Source organism: Girardinichthys multiradiatus, chromosome 24 (assembly GCF_021462225.1).
Source record: "Girardinichthys multiradiatus isolate DD_20200921_A chromosome 24, DD_fGirMul_XY1, whole genome shotgun sequence".
NCBI classification, from domain to species: Eukaryota; Metazoa; Chordata; class Actinopteri; order Cyprinodontiformes; family Goodeidae; genus Girardinichthys; species Girardinichthys multiradiatus.
This window is the reverse complement of record NC_061816.1, coordinates 10502726-10529140: the sequence shown is the minus strand read 5'-3', so window position 1 is coordinate 10529140 and position 26415 is coordinate 10502726. Positions and strand designations below refer to the sequence as shown.

Genomic DNA, 26415 nt, shown 5'->3' with positions numbered 1-26415 from the left:
GCTAGGAAACAGGTGACTGACGCTTGGAGCACGTGCCATTCAAAGGACATCTTTTGTTTGTTTCAGCAGCGCTAAAAAAAAAAAACAGGAGGACAGAAAAAAAAGCCTACAGTAATCCTATAATAAATGTTCGACATGTCGCAGACTTTTAATGGCCACATTTTAATCAATTAACGAGACAGAATTCTGCTCCAGAAGCAGAACCAGGCAGGCCTGCAGCAGCAGGCCCAGGATTGCTTCTCCTGCTTGGGTTTTATATTTATTTAGTCCATCATTACCTATGAAAGATCACTTTCAAAATGTCAGATGATTTTATTCTCTTTTATTTAATGCAGTTCTAGTTTACCACAATAGCAAAAATTTTATTACACAAACCCATTTTACTCTGGTTGTAAATGTGTTATTATGAAAATAGGAATAATTAATACAATTTAAAGAAGGCCTTTAAAAAATATCCGTAACTCATGGAGTTTTTTCTTTGAAATAGGGTTGTGTATATCTCTCACAATAAAAGACTTGCTGGGAACTAAGAACACAAAGATAGGTTTTACATTATTAAACTTAAATGTACTGCTTTTGTTTAATATTACACATATGCATCCATTGAACATGTGAAAAATTCGGAAAGCCTATACAATAATGTAAAAAAGTGTTTGCCACTAAATAGATTTCTTCACTTAGATGATCCAACACATTTTTTTTACCAGACAAAGATAACCTGATTAAATACAAAAAGCTAATTTTAAATCAATATTTCATGTATTAAGAAAAAGAAGCTATCCAAACCAACCTGGCCCTATGGGAAAAACTAATTGCACCCTTAACCTTGGCGACAAAATCTGCCAGGGAGTCTTATAGCTGTCGAGAGATGTCAGCTCATTCTTCTTGGAGACACAATAATTTAATTCAGCCACATTGTGGTTTTTGAGCAGGAATGGCCTTTTAAAAGTCATACCCCAGCATCCAAATCTGATTTAAGTCTAGGCTTTGACTAGGCCTCTCCAAACCCTTTTTTAAATCAATTGAGAGGTGGACTTAGCAGCGTGTTTTGGATCATTGTACTGCTGCACAACCCTAGAGATTAAGGTCACAAACTGAATGGCAGACATTCTGCTTCTTGGTTTTCCAGTAGAAAGCAGAATTAATGCTTGCATCAAGTCTAACAAGTCTCCCAAGTCTTGAAGCAGCAAAGCAGCCCTAAACCATCAAACTATACCTCCACGATGTTTGACAGCTGGCATCAAGTTAGTTTTCTGAAATGTTCTGTTAGTTTTACAGCTTATGTAACAGGAAGCTCACCTTTCCAAAGAAATCCACTTTTGTGTCATCAGTCCACAAGATATATTTCTAAAAGTCTTAAGGTGATCACGGTGATTTTGGTTGTCCCATAGATGCTGTTATTGCCTTAACACGTGAGGCCTGCAGAGCTTTAGATGTTGTTCTGATTTCTTTTTAACCTCCTGGGTGTATTGGAGTAATTTTGGTTGGCTGACCTCTTCTGAGAAGGTTTGTCTCTCACTGTGGTTCCCAGGAGTCCCAAAGCATTAAAAATGGATTTAAAACCCTTTCCCGACTTTGTTTAAAATCTGCCCTTAAATTTCGGAAGATAACAGAATAACATATTGCGTTTTGGGATCTTTTAGCCAACTTGTTACTGTTAGGCAGGTTCTGTTTAAGCGATTTCCTGATTATACAGTTATGACAATGAGCAGGCTTGGGTGTAGCTGGTTAACCTGAACTCAGCTGTTAAAAATGTAGTTAATTCAGTTTATCCATGATTTAAGAAGGGAGGGTGGATCTACTTATCTATACCAGGACCACTAGGTCTGGATGGTTGGTTATCTTTGTCTGATCTAAAAAAAATTTTTCTTTGAAACACTTAGGCTTTACAAGTAATCAAAGACATACCCACACACAAAAACATATGTATGGAATAGACAACATAACTGTAATTTGTGGTTTGGTATTCCATCATCCTCCTGATCCCTCGGCTTCCCGTCAGGTGCCGCCTCTTTGGATCCCTCTGGGATTATGCCCCCAAAGTGGCATCTGTCAGGTGCTGCCCGCCTCTCAGCGAGCTGGTGAACCATGTTGGCATGGCTAGATTTTCCTCCTTAGCTGCTGTATTGCTCGTTAAGAGGACTCCATTGTGTGATTGCTCTAACAGACTCGGATACCACACATGCGCCCTTGAAGCAGAAATCAGGTCAGGAAATGGACAGAAATATTTTACATAGACCAAATAATTATATCCTGTCAGAAACAACATGTAGCTCTATTTACTAATGTAGTATTTATTTATGTATTGATCCAGGAAGGAGAGGCAAGGCAGTTTGTCAAAAGGCTTAATAAATTACCTCCGGTGTTCAGCTTTGAGGTATATATTGAGGAATCATTTGACAGCTGAGACAGAGAATCAGCTTAATCCAGAGTGATTGTAATTCCAGGACCATTTTGGTCGTTTAATTTACAATACAGTCTAGAGCGGTTTGACCTTTGAGAGCTGACGGCTTTGTGGGACATATGAAGAGAAAAGGGAAACCCCTGTGGCAGGCATTAAATTTATCACATCATATTTCTGTTTTAGCTCCTGTCTGTCACTTTCTACCATCCTAACTTGCCGCAGGTTGATGTCAAAAAGTGATAATTATAAAAGCCCGCAGCAGCACCTTTTTTCTAAACATTGGAAGACTGAGTTAATGAGAGCATAATACTAGCACATAAACAAATAAACAAAGACTAACAGCATTTACCATCAGAACACTGATTTAACACTGATCAAGCTAAGGCATCTGTAAAACCCACACAGGGATTAGTCCAAATGAACAGTTTTCCACACGTCCCTTAATCTGAAGTGAGTCAGTCATCTCAGTGGTAGTATACTGGTAAATTATCCCAGTCAGAAACAGTTTCTAGATCAAAGATGAGGAAGTCTGTATTGGAATATTTGTATTGGTGGCAATGATATGACACGAACTGGTTCCTAGCATCAAGGTATACAGATGTCAGTCGAGCGGCTGAAAATCAGAATACACTTTTTACTCGCTTAAAAGAAGGACTAATTTGGTTTAGAAATGTTTCTGATCAAGATGTTTCAAAACCACAGCTAGTAAACTCCCAGCAGCATGTCTGTAAAGCAGCAGACTGCAGGCTGGTAGCCTGAGCAGATAGCCAGACTAAATAACCAGCTAATATCACCGTATTTAACTTGTATTACTCTATATTCAGAAGAGCAGAAAGGTTCATAATCCTTCGTGTAAGAACTTAAGAAAAACATCTGAATGTGTCAGCTTTCTAATCTATATATATGCTTAAATCTATGCTTGAAAGTCAAAACAACAAACAAATTTAATTGTTAACATTAAATATAATTAGCAAAAGGAATACAGTTGTTTTTCTGATGAAAACCCCTGGTTTCAACTAAAATATATACTAAAATAAATATTACGTTAATTTTTTAACAGATGGTTGTTTATTCTTCTGCCAAGGCTGTCAGAGTTTGTCTGTTGGGTAAAAAAGAGGCATTGCTGTGTATAGACTCAAAATTTACTTGTCCTGATTATTATAAACAGAAAAATCACAGTTTTAGGGATCTGTATTTTCTCTCTGTACTACATTTTAAACTGTATAAAAAAAAAACCAGAAATTTCATAGTCCATTATTCAGGAATGCGATTTCTATTGCGTACATTAATCAGTTCGGCCATTGTAACTTTTGAAGTCCGGTTCACATTGTTCTTAAGTTGGTCCACTCTGTGTTTTCCTGTCATCTTCTGGGACTCCGACAATGGAGGAAGACACATCAAATCCAGATTTTCATAAAGGACCCATCTCCCTCAGTCAGTAAGAGTTTAAATCTGCAACAAAGCATATGTAATATGATTAATGTAACTATATCATTTTATTTGTAAGTTGCAAAATTTAAACTTTGTATGGATTGTAGCCAGGTTTTAAGAACAGCTTTGAGTATAAAAGCAGAGGAACAGAAGCAAGAGGAAAAAATAGAGTTGGCAAATTATTTAAAGCAATATTTAAGCTTAAAACAGAATCAAACAGAATCACAAGGTGCAGTATGGATGAGTAAAGTTTGGAGCTAATCACATAAATCAATCACATAAAAATATGAACTCTATAGCAACTGCATTTTTACTCACATTTTGCACAGCAACCTTTGTGTTAAAGGTGTGCAGAGCTGAGGATTTCTGCTGTTAAAATCATCTGTTTTTGCACTGATGCTGAGTGTTTAAAAGACACTGCATCTGTGCTCATCATTCTACAAAATGCAACTTGAATGAATCTTAACTATGGTAATATCTGATTCACTTGACTTAATGGGTCTGAGTTTCCAAGAACATCATTAGACTTGCCTATTGTGTTGATGGGCCACTGTGTGCCGTGGCTACATGTTAATTTGCTTGTAATGTAGGTGTACTGTGTTGTGAAAAAGTATTTGCCCCCTATTGTTTCATTTATCAAGAGAAAAAAATAAATAAATCGGCTCTCTGGTAGAAAGTAATTACTTAAATTATGAATTATCTGGGATTAACCACATTTTTTAGAAGGTGGCATTTCTCCCAACCTAATTACTGCCAGATCTGTAGTATCAAGAAGTCATTCAAACAGAACATGTCTGATGGCATGAAGAAGGCAGACAAGGTCTCAAAAAGCAACACATTAGACCCCGATCTAAAGAAATTCAAGAACAGATAAGAAACAAACTCATTGGAATCTATCAGTCTGGAAAGGGTTGCAAACAATCCCTAAGGCTTTGGGACTCCAGTGAACCACAGTGTGGTTCACACATTGAGAAAACATGGCCACTGTAGGTGGTTGCACCAAGACTTGTCTACTTGTAGCTGAATCAGCCAGGACACATGTTTATACCAGATCTGAACAGGACCTCAGTCTTGCTTTAGTGCGGGCCTGTCCTCTAACCTGCAGGAGTAAAGCCTCTAGGGGAGCTCTGAAGGTGTTCTGTGACCAAAGATGGTCACAGCAGATCCATTAAGTCCTTGCATCCATCCATCAGCCTATTGATCCAACATACAGTCATATTCAATAAATTATATATTCTGATGAGGCTCGTTTGCAGGCTTAAAAGAACATTCTGTAAATAACCTTTAAATAGGTAATAAACAGTCTTTTCATTAACTGTATTAAAAATGTTTTTTTGGTCTGATATAATATTTTAATCTGAGACGTCGCGTATTCCTTTGCTGTAGGCGGAAAATCATCATAATTTACATAAATACAGGCTTAAATCGATCTGTGTGTAATTAATTCTATATAATGTGTTTCACTCAGTGATGGAGTTACTGAAATAATCAACTTTTAATAATATTCTAATTTATTGAATGTGAATGTATATTGCCCTGCAAACTCTGTTGTGGAAAACAAATCATAATTTTCAGGAAAGTTTTCAGGTGAGTCCACAGATTAGATATAATAGGCAGTCAGGTTTGAACTAAATGTCTTTCCTGTGTTTTGGTTCGCATGTATAGTACAGATTTAAGTATTTGTAGCAACTATCTGATAGAAGGTAAATTAAAATGATTCTTGAAATGCCAGGTTTGATTTTCTTAACTGTTTATTTTCTGAATGAATTTATTTAATTGTTCTATATTCTGTGAAATTTTTGTGGTAAATTTTAGGATGACTACTCCTACTGCTTTTTATTTTTGAAAGGAAAAATGCACTTTGTGCATCTCTCAGCAAAGTGATGCTTTTAGACATTATTCTTGAGCTGTGAGGAAAGTTTTGGATTTTTGTTTTGTGGCGGCAAAAACTCTTAACACAGGTTTTTTTGTAAAGAGAAAATCAGAATAAAAAATAATTTTTCTGTCAGCATTCTTTATAAAGTTCCCTTGTTTCTGCTTCTAATTTCTAATACACAATAGATCTGTATAGAGAGCCTATTGCCGATTGCGCTGTATGGTCGCTCAAATTCGCCCATTAGGTCTGAGAACACACAGGGGCCTAATTTAATCAAAGGCATTTCTCCTGTGCAGCAGCTGACACTTTGTTGGTTTTAGGCTCACAGGAGGTCACAGCAAGCTGTCAGCTCTGCTGGAGCTCCACAGCTCTGACAGAGCAGATATGTGCAAACAGAAAAGCACACGAATATGCAACTGCAAACTCTGCCATTTTAAATGCTTAGAAAAACAGTTTAGTTGATTCGACACTGGGTTTCTGTGTTACTTAGGGTTTCTTGGCATGCGATCTAATAAAATAGAGACTGTAGAGAATAGGCACAAAATATCTTTTGGGACCATTTTTAATAACTGTCTCGTCGTCTTCTGCTTCATCTGGGACCGGGTCGCAGGGGCAGCAGATTTAGTGGAGACACCCAAACGTCCCTCTCCCCAGACACCTCCTCCAGCTCCTCCGGGGGGAGACCAAAGCTTTCCGAGGCCAGCCGAGAGACATTGTCCCTCCAGCGCATCCTGGGCCGTCCCCTGGGCCTCTTCCTGGTGGGACGTGCCTGGAACACCTCCCAACGGAGGCGTCCAGGAGGCATCCGGTATAGATGCCCGAGCCACTTCAACTGGCTCCTCTCGATGTTGAGGAGCAACGGCTCTACTCCGAGCTACTCCCGGATGGCTGAGCTCCTCACCCTATCTCTGGTAGTGCCCAGCCAGCCTAAGGAGGAAGCTCATTTCAGCCGCTTGTATCCGGGATCTCGTTCTTTCGGTCGTGACCCATAGATGAGAGTAGGAACGTAAACCGACCGGTAAATCACTTCGCTTTTCGGCTCAGCTCTCTCTTCACCACAACGGACTGGCACAGCTCCGCCATCACTGTGGCTTGAGGAGATCCTCAAAGTACTCCTTCCGCCGCCCGATAATGTCCCCAGTCGAGGTCAGCAGCTCCCCGCCCACATTATAAACAGCAAAGCACTGCTTCCCCCTCCTGAGGCGCCGGATGGTTTGCCAGAATTGCACTGAGGCCAACCGGTAGTCCTTCTCCATGGTCTCACCGAAATCCTCCCAGGCCCGAGTTTTTGCCACCGCCACAGGCTGGGCCGCGGCATGCTTGGCCTCACAGTACCCGTCAGCCGCCTCAGGAGTCCCACAAGCCAAACACAGATGACTTTTAATAATATTGATAATAATAATCATAATAATATATTTAATTTATAGGGTCCTTTCAAAGTTCATAGAGATTGGAATTGTGGACATTTAAAACTGCGGTTTTTTCCCTGATTTTTGACAGAAAATGAAGACTTGAAATAGGTCTAAAGTTATTTAGGTCATTTGGATCTAAACCAGATTTTTTTTTAGGATTGGCATAATAATTGCTGTTTTGAGGAGTAGTGCAACTGAACCAGAGGAGAGGGAGGAATGCATGATGTAAGAAGGCTGTGGTGATAGCCTTCTTACAGTATTACAAAGGGCAGTGGAAACCAATTGAGAAGCAAATGTCTCAGGAGGTTTTTGAGAAAAAAGTCTGAGTGTTTCTTTCAGCAGACTGGATGATAGTAGCAAGGTAACGAGGTTTGGCATTTGAAATGGCAGCTTTATATTTAAGTTGATTGTTGCAGTACATGCCCTTGGTTTTATTTTTGTGTTGTTCTTGTGTTCACTGGGGGCAGAGTGAGTGAAGGAAACAGTCCATGTTTTTATTGGAACCAGGGTATCCAAAATATTCACAATGGGCCATTGTTGTATTCATGTACCAGGTCATAATTTGAAGCTAAGAAGTGATTTCTGGAGTGATTTTTAATTGCAGAAGAAAGAGATAATGGATCAGTTTTACTAATATTTCTAAATGTAATGAGGCGGGATAGATTTAAATAGGGGTGCGTTTGTTTCTATCAAAAATCTTTTCCGAAAATCTGTTATTATCCCTCATACAGACACTGAGGAGTTAAGCTGCAGTTATACGTTCAGATGTAAAAAATGTCCCTTTGATTTTTATCCCAGGACCTGAGGGTCACAGCCTTTGCTGCATTAAAATGTTATATCTGTGTATGTAACTGTAAAGTTGGTGATTCAAATCAGAAATGAAACTAGTTTAGATTCACTGCATATGGAGTGATGTATTTAAGTTGGTTATTTATGTTGAAAACCAAATATTTGGTTTCTCAGAAAATTTGAATATTACACATAATTTTTATTACAGAAATGTTATGCTGTTGCGGAGTTGATAGTTGTTGAGCAGACACAAGGAGGGTAAGCCACAAATGGTAATGGCTGAAGAAGCTGGTTGTTCACCGAATGTTGTATACAAGCAAGTAATTGGAAAATTCTGGGGATGGAAAACATTTGGTAGAAAAAGGTTTCAAGTAAGTAAAGATTATTGTATACCACCTTTTACAAATAGAGTATAAACATTAAAACACAAATAACATAACTGGATTGTTAAGAAAAGTCCAGTAAAGAGTTCAGGAAAGGTCCACAAGTCCTGGACTCAGTTTTAAAGACCCACCAAACATAGACATATCCAGGACTTGGGCTACAGTTGCTGCATTCACGATGTTATACCAGTCCTGAACCAGAGACAACATCCGAAACCGGCACTGGGCTGCTGTATTTTCTCTTGGATGGGTGGTCTGCCGTTGCATGGACTCTGCGGTGTGCTGCTACACTCATCGTTGCATCCGGGGCAATGACGGTGGAGTTGAGCTGGTTGGTGGTTCTCCCTGGGCCGATGTTGCAGTGGCAGTGATGTTGTGTGTTTGGGAACTGGTGGCTTGGCCAGTTTGCCTGTCTGAAGGGGACCAACTCCTGGATCCGGGGGCTGGTTGCCCCTCTGGGGTATCGGTACCTGGACCAGGGAGTATCTCCTTCTCTCCCTTTTAACCTTTTGACCCCACTTTGCTTCCCTCTCTGAGTCCATTGCATTTGAAATGATCCGAAGCAATCTAGTGAAAGCCATGATGTTCCTCTTGTGAAAGTAAGCCTGTTGGGCTTCTTCTTGGCATTCAGACATGAATTCTGAGTGCTACTCTGCTGGACAGAACACATTTAAAATAAAAAGAAGCATTTTACCTGGGGAAAAGTGCTACCTTCTCAGTCCTTTTTTCAGAAGAAAGTAAATGTTGCTTATCTTTTAGAAGTCAAGGTCCTAGAGTCTGTTGGAGGAGTGGAGTGGCACATAATCTAAGCTGCTTAAGGTCCAGTGTGAAGTGTCTACAGTCAGTGATGATTTGGGAAGCTATGTCATCTGCTGGTGTTGGTCAACTGTGATTTATGAAGTCCAAAGACAGTGTAGAATCTACACAGATTTTTGAACACTTTCCTCTTTTCTCCACTGCTGACAATCTATGTGGGGTGCCAATGTCCTTGTCCAGCAGGACTTGGTACCTAATCACACTGCCAAAATGACCAAGACCACTGCTTTAATGACCACATGTGCTTGATTACCCAGCAAACTCACCTGACCTAAACCCCTTTAAGAATCCATGGTGTGATGTGAAGAGGAATATGAGAGACACCAGACCCAAGAATGGCTTCCTTAACACCTCTGCATCTCTATGCTACGCTGTTGATGCAGCAATCTCTACAAAATGAGTCCAGTACCTAGACATGCTTTTCACTTTTCTGAGAAATTGAATTTTTGGGTATTCATTAGCTGCAAGTCATCATCCAAATTAACAGAAATGTACCAGTATGTAGCCATTTACATTGTGTGAGATTTGTTTTAACACCACAAAGACTTTGTACTTTAACTTTGAAAATGTTAGGTTGATTTCTTTGATATTTTTATTAATGAATTAGCCAGACAGCACCAACCTTTTCCAGCCATCAACACAGGGACTGACATCCTCCTCCTACCCATTTTACCCTATTCCAGGTGTCATACTAAAATGGCCTGATGTACAAGTGCTATAAAGCATTAGCACTCCTCATTTAATCACCACACATCATATTTTGATTGATGCCTAATGAACGGCTTGGATTGTGGTAGGAAGACTTGTTAATGGGTTTTGTGTGTCTCTATCAGACATCTGAGGCTGCACTTAGAGATCTTTCTGTTTACTTTGGGATTCTCATGGAGAAAATGCATTATGATATTATTCTTGCTGGACAAAACAACCTTTTTACAGCATGTGGGTCTGTTAGGTGTTTTTGCAGATAAAGTGCTTCTTAAAGGCATAGTTAAAAAAGTTTTTGAGACAGAAGTTGTTTAATGGTGGCAGATGTCCGCTTTTGCTCTGCTTATATTATCTATTAGCTTACCTTTGACAAAAATGTTCATTTTGGGTTTAACTTAGTTTCTGCCCAGCTTTATTAAAAAGTGAATTCAATATTGGGTGTGATCAGACTGTAGCTTCTTCTGAACATGTTGGGTTTTATTTAAAAGTTGAACTACAGAGAGCTTCTTGCTGATATGGGGTTTCTAATTTTTTACAGTATTCACCGATCCCTTTAGACCTTCTTTGATCACCAAGTAGCTAATCAGCTTTGTTATGGTGGTTCTCCGATTTCATCCACATATTTCTGATTTTGGTTTCCATTGTTAAATATTTAGGATCATTTTAGCTGAGTTACCACCTCTCAAATCAACTTTGTAATGAAACTATGCCATCCTTCTGAACAATGTCTGGAATTACCTCCTTTTAGTCAGCTTTTCAGAGAGGAATGCACTATAAGCAGCATTTACATTGCAGGCCACCTGTTTGTTCACAGACCTTACTGGGTAAACTCTGCTGTTTATAAGAGGTTGAGCTCGTACTAGATATTGGCCTTACCTTCAGGGTGCAGAACCTATCTATAATCATAGAATATTAAGCAAGAAAAATTTACTCGTACTCATTGTCTTCCGCTTTATCCGGGACCGGGTCGCGGGGGCAGCAGACCCAGCAGAGACGCCCAGACGTCCCTCTCTCCAGACACCTCCTCCAGCTCCTCCGGGTGGAGCCCAAGGCGTTCCCAGGCCAGCCGAGAGACATAGTCCCTCCAGCGTGTCCTGGGCCGTCCCCTGGGCCTCCTCCCGGTGGGACGTGCCTGGAACACCTCCCGAGGAAGGCGTCTAGGCTAAACATCCGGGGATCGGGCCGCTGAGGTCTCCATCTTCGTCCGCCACCCAATCCTCTTTGCACCGGTCCCTCACGGTTCTCCATGCAGATGGTGGGCCCACTGGGGGATGGCCTCGCGTCTCTCGTTCGGGCTTGGCCCAGCTGGGTCCCGCGAGGAGCGACCCGGCCACCAGGCACTCTCCAGCGAGTCCCGACCCCAGGCCTGGCTCCAGGGTGGGACCCCGGCTCCGCCGTACCGGGCGACGTCACATGCCTCGATATTTTTGTCCTCATGAGGGATTCTTGAACCACTCTTTGTCTGACCCGTCACCTAGAGCCTGTTTGCCATGGGAGACCCTACCAGGGGCATTTAGGCCCCAGACAACATAGCCTCTAGGATCATTTGAGCACTCAAAACCCTCCACCACATTAAGGTGGCAGTTCAAGGAGGGGCAAGAAAAATGTATCTGGTTGTATTACCACCTCAAACAACAAATGCTGAACCAAGGTTTTTAAAAATCAGATTTAATAAATAAAAAACTCAAGTCTTCACATAATAATAGAACTAAAAATCTTAATTGCTTGTTGTACTAGAGGTAAATTTGTGTTCCTCTTAATGAAGCAGCTCGGACCTTTAGCACTTAAATCTTTATTTCTAATCGTTGCTCCATCTGTTACACACAGGTCAAACACTGATGATGCAACAGTTACATTTAATTTATGCTCCCCCCACACCCACCGCTGCACACACATTTAATTTAATTAGAGCTTGTGTGTCACCCTCTCTGCCAGTTTTGTTGCGGCGCTCGGGAGCAGCCAACATTATCACTGATTGCTTCTAGATAGGGAGGAATATGATTAGACAACGTGTTCGTGTTTGTGTGTGTATAGGAACTAGGCAGAAACCTGATTGGGTTTGTTAGCGGTGAGAAGCTGAAGTGTGAGGAGAGGATTGGATGAAAGGAAAAAGCTGGATCCTTCCTTCATAGCGTTTGTTGTTACTGTTTCCAGATTACAGAAACTCTTTAGGACAATGAGTAGTTTATATATTTGGCTAAATTAAACATTGAGAAATTTGTTATTTCTGGCAGAAGGTAGATTTTTATAAATTAAAACATATTTCACTCTTTAAGTTTCAGAGTAACATTTTGTTTGAATAAAACTAAGAATAGCGTTCGCCTTTGGTTGGTAAAGCATTTATGATTTGCAGGAGAAAGGATGAAAATGATCTTTGATTTAGTTTGAATGGAACCCAAAGCTGTTATGCTTAATTTCTAAGTAAGACCTAATATAAATAAGAAAATAAAAAATAGATTTGCTGATTCCAAGCTGTCTGTTAGCATGTTTTCTTAAACTCTACAGCAAGAATGTTGCCTTGTTGCACAACAACACAACAAAGTTGCATTACCTTGAATGAGAAGTTGGCAAGTCATTTTTTCCCAATCTGTAGTCACTAAAATTAACATTCTTACACCAGATGCATGCCACCTGCTCCAAATGAAGCACAGAATTGCTGTAGGTAATGAATTAAAATGACTATCTTTATTCCTAATTTAACACAATACGTTTTACTGTCTTTGCCTGTTTTAATACATTAAGTTGAACATATAACTTATTCCAGTTTGTGAAAATTAATAAGGTACTAGTAATAATAAATAATTAAATAGGCATTCATGTTGGAAAAAAAAGGAATAGGTTAGCGACAGTTTATTTTGGAGAACAGGGTGGTGCTTTGTTTCGGGGGAAGTTGTCGGAGGACGGTTAGGAGGTAATTTTGCTCTGAAAAGACCCAAATATTTGGGAGACGTCTGTGTGGCCATCATTAAACCATGAGAATTGTAAAGAACATAAGAGCCAATAACAGTCTGCAAACATTCATGGGTAATAAATTAAATGTATCTTTAACAGCAGAATATTCTGTGTCAGAACTGCAGTGTATGCGTTACTGACTATAAATGCTAGACATTAGAAGTAAATAAAAACACAACAACTGGAAACTGAATTTAACTCTAACTTTACTGACTCGCATTGGTGAAAAACGTTGCCATAACAACCAGTCGTTTGTATTTGCTGCAAATCAAATCTCAAGACACCTGATCCACACACACCTCGACAATATTTAGATCTCTGTCTGTCGGTCGGTCGGTCGGTCTGTCGGTCTGTATATATATATATACATGAAACTGAAACACCTGTCATTTTAGTGTGGGAGGTTTCATGGCTAAATTGGAGCAGCCTGGTAGCCAGTCTTCATGGATTGCACATTGCACCAGTAAGAACAGAATGTGAAGGTTCAATTAGCAGGGTAAGAGCACAGTTTTGCTCAAAATATTGAAATGCACACAACATTATGGGTGGCATACCAGAGTTCAAAAGAGGACAAATTGTTGGTGCACGTCTTGCTGGCGCATCTGTGACCAAGACAGCAAGTCTTTGTAATGTATCAAGAGCCACGGTATCCAGGGTAATGTCAGCATACCACCAAGAAGGACGAACCACATCCAACAGGATTAACTGTGGACGCAAGAGGAAGCTGTCTGGAAGGGATATTCGGGTGCTCGGGAGTTCCTCAGGGTCAATATACACGGCCGGGGTGCTATAGCCAAACCTTTGGTCACTCATGCCAATGCCAAACGTTGGTTTCAATGGTGCAAGGAGCGCAAATCTTGGGCTGTGGACAATGTGAAACATGTATTGTTCTCTGATGAGTCCACCTTTACTGTTTTCCCCACATCCGGGAGAGTTACGGTGTGGAGAAGCCCCAAAGAAGCGTACCACCCAGACTGTTGCATGCCCAGAGTGAAGCATGGGGGTGGATCAGTGATGGTTTGGGCTGCCATATCATGGCATTCCCTTGGCCCAATACTTGTGCTAGATGGGCGCATCACTGCCAAGGACTACCGAACCATTCTTGAGGACCATGTGCATCCAATGGTTCAAACATTGTATCCTGAAGGCGGTGCCGTGTATCAGGATGACAATGCACCAATACACACAGCAAGACTGGTGAAAGATTGGTTTGATGAACATGAAAGTGAAGTTGAACATCTCCCATGGCCTGCACAGTCACCAGATCTAAATATTATTGAGCCACTTTGGGGTGTTTTGGAGGAGCGAGTCAGGAAACGTTTTCCTCCACCAGTATCACGTAGTGACCTGGCCACTATCCTGCAAGAAGAATGGCTTAAAATCCCTCTGACCACTGTGCAGGACTTGTATATGTCATTCCCAAGACGAATTGACGCTGTATTGGCCGCAAAAGGAGGTCCTACACCATACTAATAAATTATTGTGGTCTAAAACCAGGTGTTTCAGTTTCATTGTCCAACCCCTGTATATATATAGATGCACACAAATAACATTCACAACATTAGCAATTAAAAATTACAGCCTCACAACAGCTGTATTCTGCTAATTGTTATGGTTTGCAGCAAAACGATTTACCAAATCTCTGAAGTCCAGGGTCTTTGCTTGTCTAGACTCCACACTTAAAATACCCAGATTGCTCAGTCTGTCATCATCCATGGTCGGTATTAGGTATCAGCTTGAGGGTGGAAAAACTACATTCACAGAAATTGTCACTTACAGTTATAGAAATTTTGCATAACAGGAAGAGCTCATGGAATAGCTCTTTAAAAGGTTCCACGATTTTTGTGATCTCTACTATGTTAGTAGGATTCTGTAGGCCAGATGCTACTTTCCTCTCCAGGATTCTTTTCATTTGGTTCACCTCATGTCTGAGGTCTTCCATGTTGCATTCATAAATAGAAGCAAATCAATGTAGAGCCTTATCTAGGCAAAATGTAGTGCTTGAAAGATTTAAGGCTTGGATTCCAAGCATTACATCACAGTTTGGTTTTGGAAATCGTCTCTTTAACTCACTAATCATGTTATCAAGTAGAGGGTAGAATATGTTGCTATAAAAAGTGTCTTTGGATTGCTCAGAACACTCCCCTTTAAGAGGACATGACATTATGTCCATCTAACAGTTTGTTGTCTTTTTGAAATGGGATCTCTCTCCACATTGCATTTTTCAGCTGTCTTTAAAACTTAATTTCTGTACTCTTGAAAATTGCACAAGGACTTCAAGAAGATCTACCATTGAACATCAATGAAGACAGGGAGACTGCAGAATGTCAGAGACACATTTTGCATCAGTGACAACCTTAATGCCTGTCACCAAAAGGTCAATGAACTGCAGGCCAATTTGAGCAAGCAGACCCTGTGCATAGGTACTTATGTCTCTGCTGTTTTTTGCAGTAAAGTCCTCAAGGACAGATATAATAGCAGGTACTCTATAAATTACAATTTGGCAAGCGATAAGCTGACATGCCCACCTTGTCCCTCTCAATCGTTGAAACTCTCTGGGTTCTATACCATACCACTTCATTAGGACATAACAACTGGGCTCTGCAACAACACAAATAAATCATTTAGTTTCTGGGACTGCTTTAACTGTCAACAAGAACGTGATAAAGACTGTGAGCATTGCAATGATATGAAACGCCTGCTTTGTCACTTCCTTGATATGAGCTTGAATGCCAGAATGATACCAGAATACCAGATTATTTTTGTAGTCCAGACCATATCTCTTCAGTATTTTTGTGTCATGCCGCATCAAGGCGGTCTGCAGATTCAAAGTTCGGAAAGCTTTCTTTTACAGCTCCTTTATAATAGTACCTCAACACAAAAGAGATCTGTTCTTTATTTTTTGCACCTTTGGTTTTATCTGCCATTAGGGAAAGCCTAATAAGGCCCATTAGGTCTATCTTTGGTCTCCTCAATGATAGAGGAAGGTACTATTGCAGCTAATGGTTCTAAAATTTCATTCTGAATTTGGTGGCTTGTGTATTTTGCATCATGAGGCTCTGTCTGTTTGATAACTGGATCATGGTTGCTAATTGCATCCAATCTTGGCAAAATGTTTTCATGATTGTCAGCATCTCTCACTCCCTATGACCCCTTTATGAAATATTATGGGTTGCAGTCAACCTCAAGGCCTCGTGTCCAGTTTTGATCTATGTATGATATTCCTGTACCTGTTTACTGTAATACTGAGTTAGGGTACTTATTAAAGATGCATTTGATTTTTCTCCTCAATCAAATTCCTTCCAAGCCATCATTACATTGATGTGACTCTCTCCTTTACATGTGCAGCAATTCCCACATCTCTGAACATTGCTTTTTCTGGTTTTTGTATCCTGGAAATGAAGTTAACACTGACTCTTATGTGTATGGTATACAACATGGCTTGAATGTTTCTTCTCCTGTCACCTGAGGTGTTCTAGGAAGAGCTTCGGGCATTTATGGACGGGTCCATCAGTTCTTCATTTGGAGATATCTGTTTAAAAGATAAGTTATTCATCAGTTATTCAGCAGAGATTAACCATCAAGATCAGATAGGTAACTGTTTTCATCATAAGACATCTAATGGATTATTCTGGACTTTAAATCTGCCACTATATCATCTTGGGCTCAAGTAAAATTCAAAGTCCATTGTGCTTGAGTTGGTATACCTGGGAGATGACTTGGGCCATTGGTTATTGGGGGCTCCTCTCTCATGCCCTGTCAGCTGTTGTAGTTTTTGAGCAACATCTAAAAATAGAAGTATTAGTTTTTAAAGTGTTTAAATGATTTTCCAAAATGTTTTATTCTGTGTTTTCTTCATGGTCAGCGAGAGTATTCTGGTCAGTGGGGTCGCCTCTCTCTCTCACTCCCTGAATCTATCACTTCTGTCTTCCTCACCCTGTCTGTCATTCTGTGTTGTCTTCTTGTTACTATTGGCCCCTTACTGATGCAGGCTGTCTTTCTCTTCATCTGCTTAGACATACACCAATGCAAAATGGTGACTATATCACCCGTACCACCCCCATTATAAACATCCCTGGCAAAATCAACTGAATTGATGCTTACTGAACAGTTTACATATGGAAGATTATGTCATATGATTTGTACACATGCATAATTAGCTAATGTTAGCTACTGCTAACTGTTAGCTTTTTTCACCTGGCACTTAGCTTGGTAAGGGTCCTAAACCACTAATTACATGCATAAAAAGTGTAAAACCACATTCTCCCCTTTAAAAATATAGCTCCCCTGTAAATATCTGTTGTTTGGTAGCATGTCACTGCAGTGGATCATTGACCACGGCAATTATCTGAAGACAGGATGTGCACGCAGCTAAAATGTACAGAAGCACAGTTGCAGTTTCTGTCATGCGGTGCTTTGGGTGGCCAATAGGGGACCAGGATTCACCGTCAGGTTGCCTTCTGCCACTGTGACCTACCCATAATTACATGAGATACAGATTGTTCACGAGACCTGAGTCTTTAGAGTGTAAGTCTAACGATTTTTGGTTTTACGACTTAACTTTAAAGGGGCTTTCACACTGAAAGCTGTACCGGCTGCACTAAAATCCATTTGTATGTATCGTATGTTCTGTAAAACAACTGAGCAAAGCGAAATATCCCAAAGTTGTAATTTGATGAACTTTGTCCGCAGCACACTGTACCACATGGTGAAGCAGCTAATAGATAGAGAATATCCATCAAATTGATCCAGACTGGGCAGAAATCAGACACAAAATGAACACACATTCACAAGCCCCACCATGCTCTCTGCATCATGGTTTTCATCATAATTTTCACTCACTTAGTGTCTCCAAGTAAAGCTAGTTTAGTTGCATTGTTGTCTCAAGCACAAGACAGATGCATTTTGAAATTTGGAAACTCCACCTCTCTTGTATTGTACTGTGTGGTGGATGCACAGAATGCAACGCTGTCTGTATCCTTTGCGGTCTATGGTTCACCAGATAAGGGTTTTTTCACAACAGGATGGCCCGGGTGTCTTAATACATTTGGTGAAAGGAAACCAGAAAGAATGGACCGAACTGCCAGGAAAAAGTCTTGTAGCTACAGCAGCTGCTCACTTCGGGAGCTATCACAAGAAGCTGCCCAGTATGACGGGCAGGTGAGGCAGCGAGGTGCCTTCCACAATGCTCTGCATTCCTGAGTGAGAAAAATGCAGCCGTACAGAAAAAGACAGCGGAGCGTAAGAGACTACATCATACTGCTGTGGTTTACACAGCAGAATATCAAGGTATTGCAAGGATTTAAGTTGTTAGGTCATGTATAGGAACCGTTAATAATATGTCACTTCATCTCCTTGGTTTGTTTGACTGATTGTTTGTATTTTACGGTGCCAGGTGTGAGAGGTCATCCAAAGTTTGGGTCGCCTGAAAACGTGGATCTTGGTTCACCTGAAAGTGAACCGCCCCAGGGTGCGGAAATTCAAACAGATCATCTTGCAAACTATAGAGAGAAGAAACATCCAGGACAGCTTGCAAGCAGGTTAGAACACCAAAGTAAAAACCAAAACCACAGGTTTGCATAAAATTGTGAGGTTCTCTATTGTTTATCATTGTGTACATGGAGCTGAAGGGGATTGGATTTCTTCTGCTTTTTTCTCTCTTTGGCAGTGCCAAAGCGATTACAAATGGACAAGTACTACAAAAGCTGGAAATCATCAGCACCTGCATTGACCACGTGGTAAGTGGGAAGAATCAAATAGAAGCTCTCACAGGAGAGTCAAGTTAAGTACAACTCAGTGTAGAGCCAAAGAACATGTGAAATTCTTCAAATAGGCCACATAAGTTAAAATTTCACAGTTTGCTGTTTTTAATTGAACATATGTGTTTTACACCTAAAGGCATACATTATGGTTAATTATGCTACACCTGTAGCCATGCAAGTGATTAGTGAACCCCAGAATTAACTGATTTGGTGGTGTGGCCCAATACGTTTGGCAATATAGTGCAGTTTCAAAATCTGTGGGGTGTAGTTGGGCTTTCTTTATGCACAGCATGATGCTGCCACCTCTGTGTTTGAAGGTGCAGACGGTGCGTTCAGGGTGGTAGTTTTCCACCACACGTAGCATTTTGCACGTAGAACAAAAACGTTCAATTAAGGCTCATCTGAGCAGAGCACCTTCTTCCATAAGTTTGGTGTGTCTCCTACATTGATTGGGCAAAATGCAGTGGGAATTTTTTTTCTATCATCTGTTCAAAAATCTTCTCACTCAAGTGTTCCTGCAAATTTTTGATGTGTCTGTGCTCCTTGTTCATGCCACTGTTTTATGATCACTGGAGAGCTTTCAGAAATCATGTTGCACCTCTTTGCATTCAGCAATGAGAGATGCAAAAAGCCTTTCCAAAACCCTGAGTCTTGATTGTCAGCAAAAAATAACCTGAGTAAGTACAAAACATTGTTTTCAAATGATGATTTAATTTATCAAGTGAAAAAGATGCACCAACCTAGCTCTGTGCAAAAATGAAATGCCAAAGCATCATTTTCAATGACCTAGTCCAAGTCCAGTTCTCAAACCTCATTGAGCTGTTGGAGCATGACCTTAAACAGACTGTTCATGCTCAAAAATCTCAAACCCAAACCAGCTGAATTAAAACATTTTAGTGACGAAGAGTGGGCCAAAATCCCTCTACAGTGATGTAAACATCTCACTGCTGGTTATTGCAGGGTTGGACAACCAGTTATTAGATGTAGTGGGCAATTAGTTTTCCACACAGGGCCAGGTTGGTTTGCTAGTTATTTTTTAGCTTAATAATGAAATCCTAATTTGAAAACTGTATTTTGTATTTACTCAGATTATCTTAGAGCTAAACAGTGCAATGATATGGGAAAAATGGAAGGTAGAAAGATGCTTAAGCTCTCATTATGAGTTTGATTTTCGAATGGACAGACAGTAAACCTGAAATCTTTGATTCTTTGTGTAGTAAGATTAGTGTTATTAAAGAGAGGCTGGAGGAGAAGGAAAGAGAGAAGAATAAAGATGTGACCTTTAAAGAGCAAGGTGAGCAGAGAGGGAGGAACCCTGCTGAGGAGTGGTCACAAGAAGAAAAATAGAGAAAGAAAAGAGAGAAAGAGAGCTGGGGGTGGGGGGGGGGACCCTGGTGAAAACAGATTAGTGGACCATGAAGTGGATTACCAGCAATGATAGTCCCTCAGAGAGCAGTGGGTCCAGGCCAGCGCAAAAACACAATGAACAGATCAAAGCCGACCAGGTTGGACCGATCGGTATCGGTTCAACCTGTCAGGCTAATGCACATACACACATATCTGAGACAATACACTGTTTGATACCTGTTGGCTCAGTTTCCCAAATATTAAAACACAACCTAAATCTTTCATGTAGCTAAGGTTTAAACCATGTGGATCTAAAAGTAGCTAAAATTGCATACAATACTGCCTCACAGGGAGAATACATGAAAAATATGTACATTATTTTTAAGTTAATATCCCCAAGTACATCTTTTATGGCTAGACTAGAAATACATCCCAATGCCAGCAATTCCTTAGAAATATGGTTCACCCCAAACTGACTTTTTAGAGATTTATGAGCCTAGGTTGGCCAAGTGGTTGAATCATTTTGTGCTATTATAACCCTCTATGGTATGTGAACTGATGGCAGTTACAGCAAACCAAAATCCTGGAAGTTTTTCTGATTTGAAATACACTGAATAAACAATCTGAAGAAATTGTAGTTCATAATTTGATATATTTTGGAGGTAAAGACCATCAAAGTTCTCAAATTGGAACTTCATGGACATGAATAATATTCAAAAGGTTTAAAGGTTATAGTACATACCATTTTAAACATAAATCATAAGTAAATTAACTCTTTTAAGGGTTTCTTGTCTAATGAAATCTCTCAAATAGTCATTACAGTAATTTGGTTTGGATCCAACATCACATTTAACCAAGATGTTGGTAGCTGGAAAGTTCAGACTATAGTCTACTAACGTTCTCCGTCTTATAATTTCAGCCTCCTTCTATACCTCTTTAAGGAAGAGAAATCACACTCCTGATCAGTTCCACTTTGCCATTCCTTTTGCTCGTCATCTTCATCACTACTTCACTGTAATCTATTTTTCGTTTCTCAGCAGGAAATGTGATTTGTACCCTGATTTTAATGAAATGCCTCCATTCTGTTTAAAAATGTCACCACCATGTGTTCTTGCCTTTGATTAAAACTGGGAACTGGTATGTTATTGGGTATTTTGATGCAACTTCTCTCGCTCCCTAATTAATTGACCATTCACAGCAGAGTGACTTGTTGCAAAGGCATTTATCCCTGAGTGTAGCAGGTTTTGAGACAATTGTTTAACTTTACACCCCAATAAATGTAAAGAGCTAAGAGCAGCAGCCTTTTTAAATCTACATCTTTTTCGTTTCTGCTGTCAGTACACAGATTTAGCAGCAATGAAAACATTGATATTTGCAGATATTCATTTTCCAAAATTCTCAAATTCTCTGCCAAAAACTGTCAAATGATGCTTGCAGCTGACAGAAGAAGGATCCAAACATCACAGAAACTAGCATCATCCTGAGGGACCAGCTTCTTTGACAGGTGTCCCATTTTTGGTGAGGAAATATTTCAAATAGTACACCATCAACTGTATGACAAGATGCTATGAATCATTCAGACTACAGGGTAGTGATACCTGGTTTAAGCTAAGCACCTGATCTTTGTAAATAATTTTTATCAGATCCAAGTACAAAAGTGAAATTACTTCAGAGTGCCTCGAACATTTTTCACAATTTGTCATGCTACAACTACAAACTATGATGTACTTTCCTGGGATTTTATGTTACAGACTAACACATGATTGGGCATACTGGGGAAGTGAAAGGAAAATGGTTAAAGGCTTTGTCCAGTTAACTAAAGAGGCGGACTAACAGGCTGTTTTCAGCATATTTTTAATGCCGACTAAAAGACGGGATCACAGATCTCCATCCGACGAGGGTCCACAGATCATTTGTTACACCAGCTAAAGTTCATTGAGCTCTTCGAAACTCGTGAGGGCAGCAGTTTAAAGGGTAAATATAGTGTTTCTTGGCACTTATGCACCCATTTTTATTTTTTCAATGCCCAATAGGACCTTTAGAAGATAAATACAGAGGAAGAAGACACAAACAATCACTGACGACAGTGACAGTTGCTGCAATTACACTTGATGCGTTTGTAGTTTGGTTGATAATCCATGCACAGTATTCTTTATGGATTCGGAACCAAACATTTCAGACGTTTGATTGACTGTAACTGAGGTCGAGTCTGGTCTGTTCCCCACACCCACTTGCAGACTTTTTAGCCAACCCGACCCTAACTAGTGCAGATCAGAACAGCCTTTTCCCAACAGGGAATTGAAGATAAAATCTGGTCTGTCCTCAGGTTAACACTACACATTATCCAGAACTCGCCATCCTGACTGTGAAACAAGATGGTGGCAGTATTATGCTGTGGGATAGCTCATCTTGAGCATGAAGTGGGAAGCTGTTCAGAGTTAATGGTGTGATGGATGGAGCGAAATACATAGCAATCCTGCAAGAAAAGCTGGTAGAAGCTTTAAAAGATATGAGACTGGTGGAGGGTTCCCTCACAGCAGGAAGATCCCTTTTTCCTTCAACTTGAGCCTTAACATGACAAAATGTACAAAAGCGTAAAGGGTGTTAATATATTTGCCAATCACTGTAGATCTACATATGATTCATACTGATTTTCGTGTCTTTGTTTCTGCATGGTTATGAATAGAAAATGGTTGAGATGGTTGTAGTGGTGCAATGTTATTACTTTAAACTGAATTTTATACTTGTTTTTCATACTAGTAGTAGTTAGAGTAAATATCCATTTGTTGGTTCCTGTTTCTCAAACTAGAAATACTGACAATGTTAACTTTGCAAACATTTGGCAGGCGTCCGGCTGAGCAGACAACTCTGTGTTTGTAGCTGGTGTCACTGACCAGGAACAGCTAATCCCATTTAACACCAACACTACAACAGCTAGATTTTTACTGACAGGTCTGAAAATTGTTCTGTGGACCAGAACCTTTGGTCAGCTGAGGCAGAAAAACACAAGCTGCAGAGTCTTTCTTACCTTGTGTAGGAGTCATTTTCTAAATTTCTCCCTAAGTATTGCCAATTTGAATGTGTTTCATTGAAGATGTCAGATGGACTCTAGCAAATGCAGGAAAGATTATTCAGAAGTAGTTATAATCTATTATGTTTTAGTTTGTACATGCAAAGCACTTTTCTCCAAAGAATAAATCAAAGAATGTTTGGGTTTCAAGCTGCAAATTCCTGCAAAGGTCAAATTGGCTTCTAACAAGAACACACAAAAATCAATAACCAAATGAAATGATAAAACACTCTAAAGCCTCCCTTCTTGCTGGCATTTCTGTCTTGCCTGCTGAGGGGAAGTTTTGATATAAGGGCCCCCCCTAGGAGGAGGATGGGGGTCCACTCTTTCTCCGTCTTCCACTCAGCCTAAATGAGGGCTTTTTCGCAGCTGTTGGTGGGGGGTGTCTGTTCCAGGAAGAATGGGGACTTCCTGTGGAGGGCCTTTAAGAGTGGGGCTGAAGGGTCTATCTCTCTCTCTCTCAGTCTGTCTCGATGTCTCTCATCCATCCTAAATGGGGTCAAGCTTCAAACCAGGACCAGCTGCTTTTAAAGACCCTAAAGAGCAGTTTTCCACCTGCCCTTTTCTCCCCTCCCTCCATAACCTTTTCATCACATTTTCTTCTTCCCTTTTCATTTCTGTCTAACTCATGTTTCCTCTCCACTTCCTACAATGAATCCTTGGATAGTTACTAAAGGGGCAATATCTTTGTGTTTCTCAAAGATGATTACCCAAACCTAAAAAAACCAATGAAAGATTTAGGATATTCTACATCCTTCACTTACCCCATCATTAGATCATTACAACTGGTCTCAGCACTACAGTAAGTCTTAGTTTACATACAGTGCTTTGCCACAGTATTTATACCTGTTGAACTATGTTTTTTGTACAGTAGTTGTGCATATGCATTTGCCTCCTTACAGATTTCTTTTGTTTCTGGTTTTTCGTCTCACATAAATCCAACAAAAAGTAATATGGGATAAACGTAACCTGAGTAAATATAAAAAGTAGTTTTCAAATTATGCTTTCACTCATTAAGGGAAAAAAGCAATCCCAACTTTGTGTTAACTGGCAATGCGCTTTTAACATTACCTCACAGGAATTTTGGCCCACTCTCCTATGCTAAAATTTGAGGTCTGAAGTTCAGACTTTGGCTAGGCCACTCTAACACCTCCTTTTGTTTTTTCTAAGTTATTCAGATGTTGACTTGCAACTGTGCTTTGGATCATTGTTCAGCTGCAGGATTTTCTGGTAGAGAGCAAAATTTATGATTCCCTCAAATATGGCAATTCGTCCAGGTCTTGAGGAAGCAAAGTAGCCCCTAACACTCACACTACCACCACCATGTTGACTAAAGGTCTGTTTCTGAAATGCTGCATTAGTTCTGGGTCAGCTTAACATGACCCACACCTTCCTAATAGGTCCACTTTTGTCTCTTCAGTCCACACAGTGGTGTTCTAAAAGTCTTGAGGATCATCAACATATTCGTTGGCTAATGTGAGTTGGGCCTTTATGTTCTTTTTGGGTCAGCAGTGGCTTTGGATTCAGAACTTTCCCATGGAGGCCATTTTTGGCTCATACTCTTTTTCTTGTTCAATCATGAACTCTGACCTTAACTGAGGCAAGTGATGTCATCAGAGCTTTAAATGTTGTTCTGGGTTCTTTTGAGACTGTCGAGCTCTTGGGAGTAATTTTGGTTAACTGGCATCTCCTTGGAAAGTTCATCCCTGCTCCATGTTTTCTCTGAATCATGGCTCTCTTTGGCTTGCAGCCATCCCAAAGTCTTCAAAATGGCTTAGTGATCTTTTCCAGAATGATAGATGTCAATTATTTTTTTTAAGGTAATGTGTTAATTTCTGAGATTTTTCAGTCCTCAGAGATGTTCCTTAAATTATTCATCATATCTGTAGGTCGGGTAATAATCAGGCCTGGCATGAAGCTGTTTTTGAACAAATGTTTTTTAATCACATGTAATTAATGATTTGACTGAGGGGGACATTCCTTTTTCCCCTCAGTAAATGAACGCATTTAAAAAATGCTGTTTTGATTTACCGAGGTTATCTTTGCCCAAGATAAAAATGTAGTTGGTGATCTGAAATATTTAAAGGTGACTACAAAGCAAAACAATGACAAAAATCTGTAATACTTTTTCACAGCACTGTATTTTATTGAGATTTTACATGACAGATAGACCAACACATTATACTGCCTAATTGTAAAGGGGAAGGAACAAATACATGTTGTTGTAACAAATTTAACAAGCCTGTCATACATTTGGACTTAGCTCTGTGTATTTTAGTACCACAATTAGTAAATAGTGTGTCATTTATTCTGAGTATAAATGCAGCTGTACTGTTTCTGCTTTCAGAGGTTTGTTGCTGGATAAACTCCATCATTGAAGCAGGGCAGCAGATAAGTCAAGGAGAAGGTTGTGGAGAAGTTTCAAGCAGGGACGGGCAGATAAAGAGTATGGCAAACCCACCCAGACAGGCAAGGAAATAATTTATTAGAGAAGCAGCATACAGGTCTTAAGTAGCTCTGTAGGAGCTGCAGATATCCACAGCTCATGTGGAATAATCTGTTGACAGGTTAACTATTTGTCTTGCACTTTACAAATCTGTCCTGTATGAATGTAAATGAGCTTAGTTGGTCAGACTATTGATCTCGTTAAGAAGTATTTTAATGTTGTGGTGTCCAATAAGTGTCCTTTTCATACCAAATCAAGGGTACATGTCGCTGTCTGAAATTGAAGTTTCAGAAAAGGTGAAAAACATTATCTACAAGTGGATGCAATTAGGTAATTTTGTTCTGCCAATATTTAAATGACCTGGGTGACTTTTAAAGTCTCTGCTGCGTCATAACAAAACAGGTGGTATGAAAAATAAATTTCCCGCTCAAGCTTAAACATTCAAGCATATTTTATGTTTAGATAGCTCAATGTATTCAAGCTTATTTCTAACATGAACCATCCAACACTTTAACATTTTAAGGGCCCTCCCTCTTTTAGTTGGATCAACATACCTATGTTTACAAGGCATCCATGGACTCCTCATGTTGTTTCTCTCCAGGTATCCATCAGTAGGTCCAACAAACACAAAGCAAGCTCTGTAACATCCATCAGTAGCTAAAATCTAAACCTATCCTATCAGTGACTTGTGTCCCTCTGCCTCTGCTCTATTCCTGCCAGCCCTACATCTTGCCCAACTGTCTGGATGATTCTAACCCAGACTGTTTCTAACATTGAAGGCCAATGAGGCTCTCAGTTTCATTTAATTTGTTAGTATAATAGACATGAATGAACCCTGGGGTTTGACAGCGACACAGAGAAAGCCACCAATAGTGGGAGGGGCAGGCAGCTCAGCAATGTGTGTGAAAAGATAAACAATAAGTGGCTTTATTTTTGATTGCCCTACCCCTTTTTGATAATTACTAGTGTGATGTTGCATTGTATGAGCAGAATAATGCAGCATGGTTTGCACAAGTAGCTAG

General features: G+C 40.0%; 1 long non-coding RNA gene across 1 annotated transcript; it reads right to left on the bottom strand.

The window, feature by feature from the left end:
- LOC124861295 lies at positions 1-26415 on the bottom strand. The gene is made up of 4 exons (XR_007036588.1): positions 25948-26415; positions 16476-16554; positions 16234-16300; positions 1-3856 (listed from the first exon to the last, which is right to left on the bottom strand). It is a non-coding gene; the product is annotated as an uncharacterized LOC124861295 (long non-coding RNA).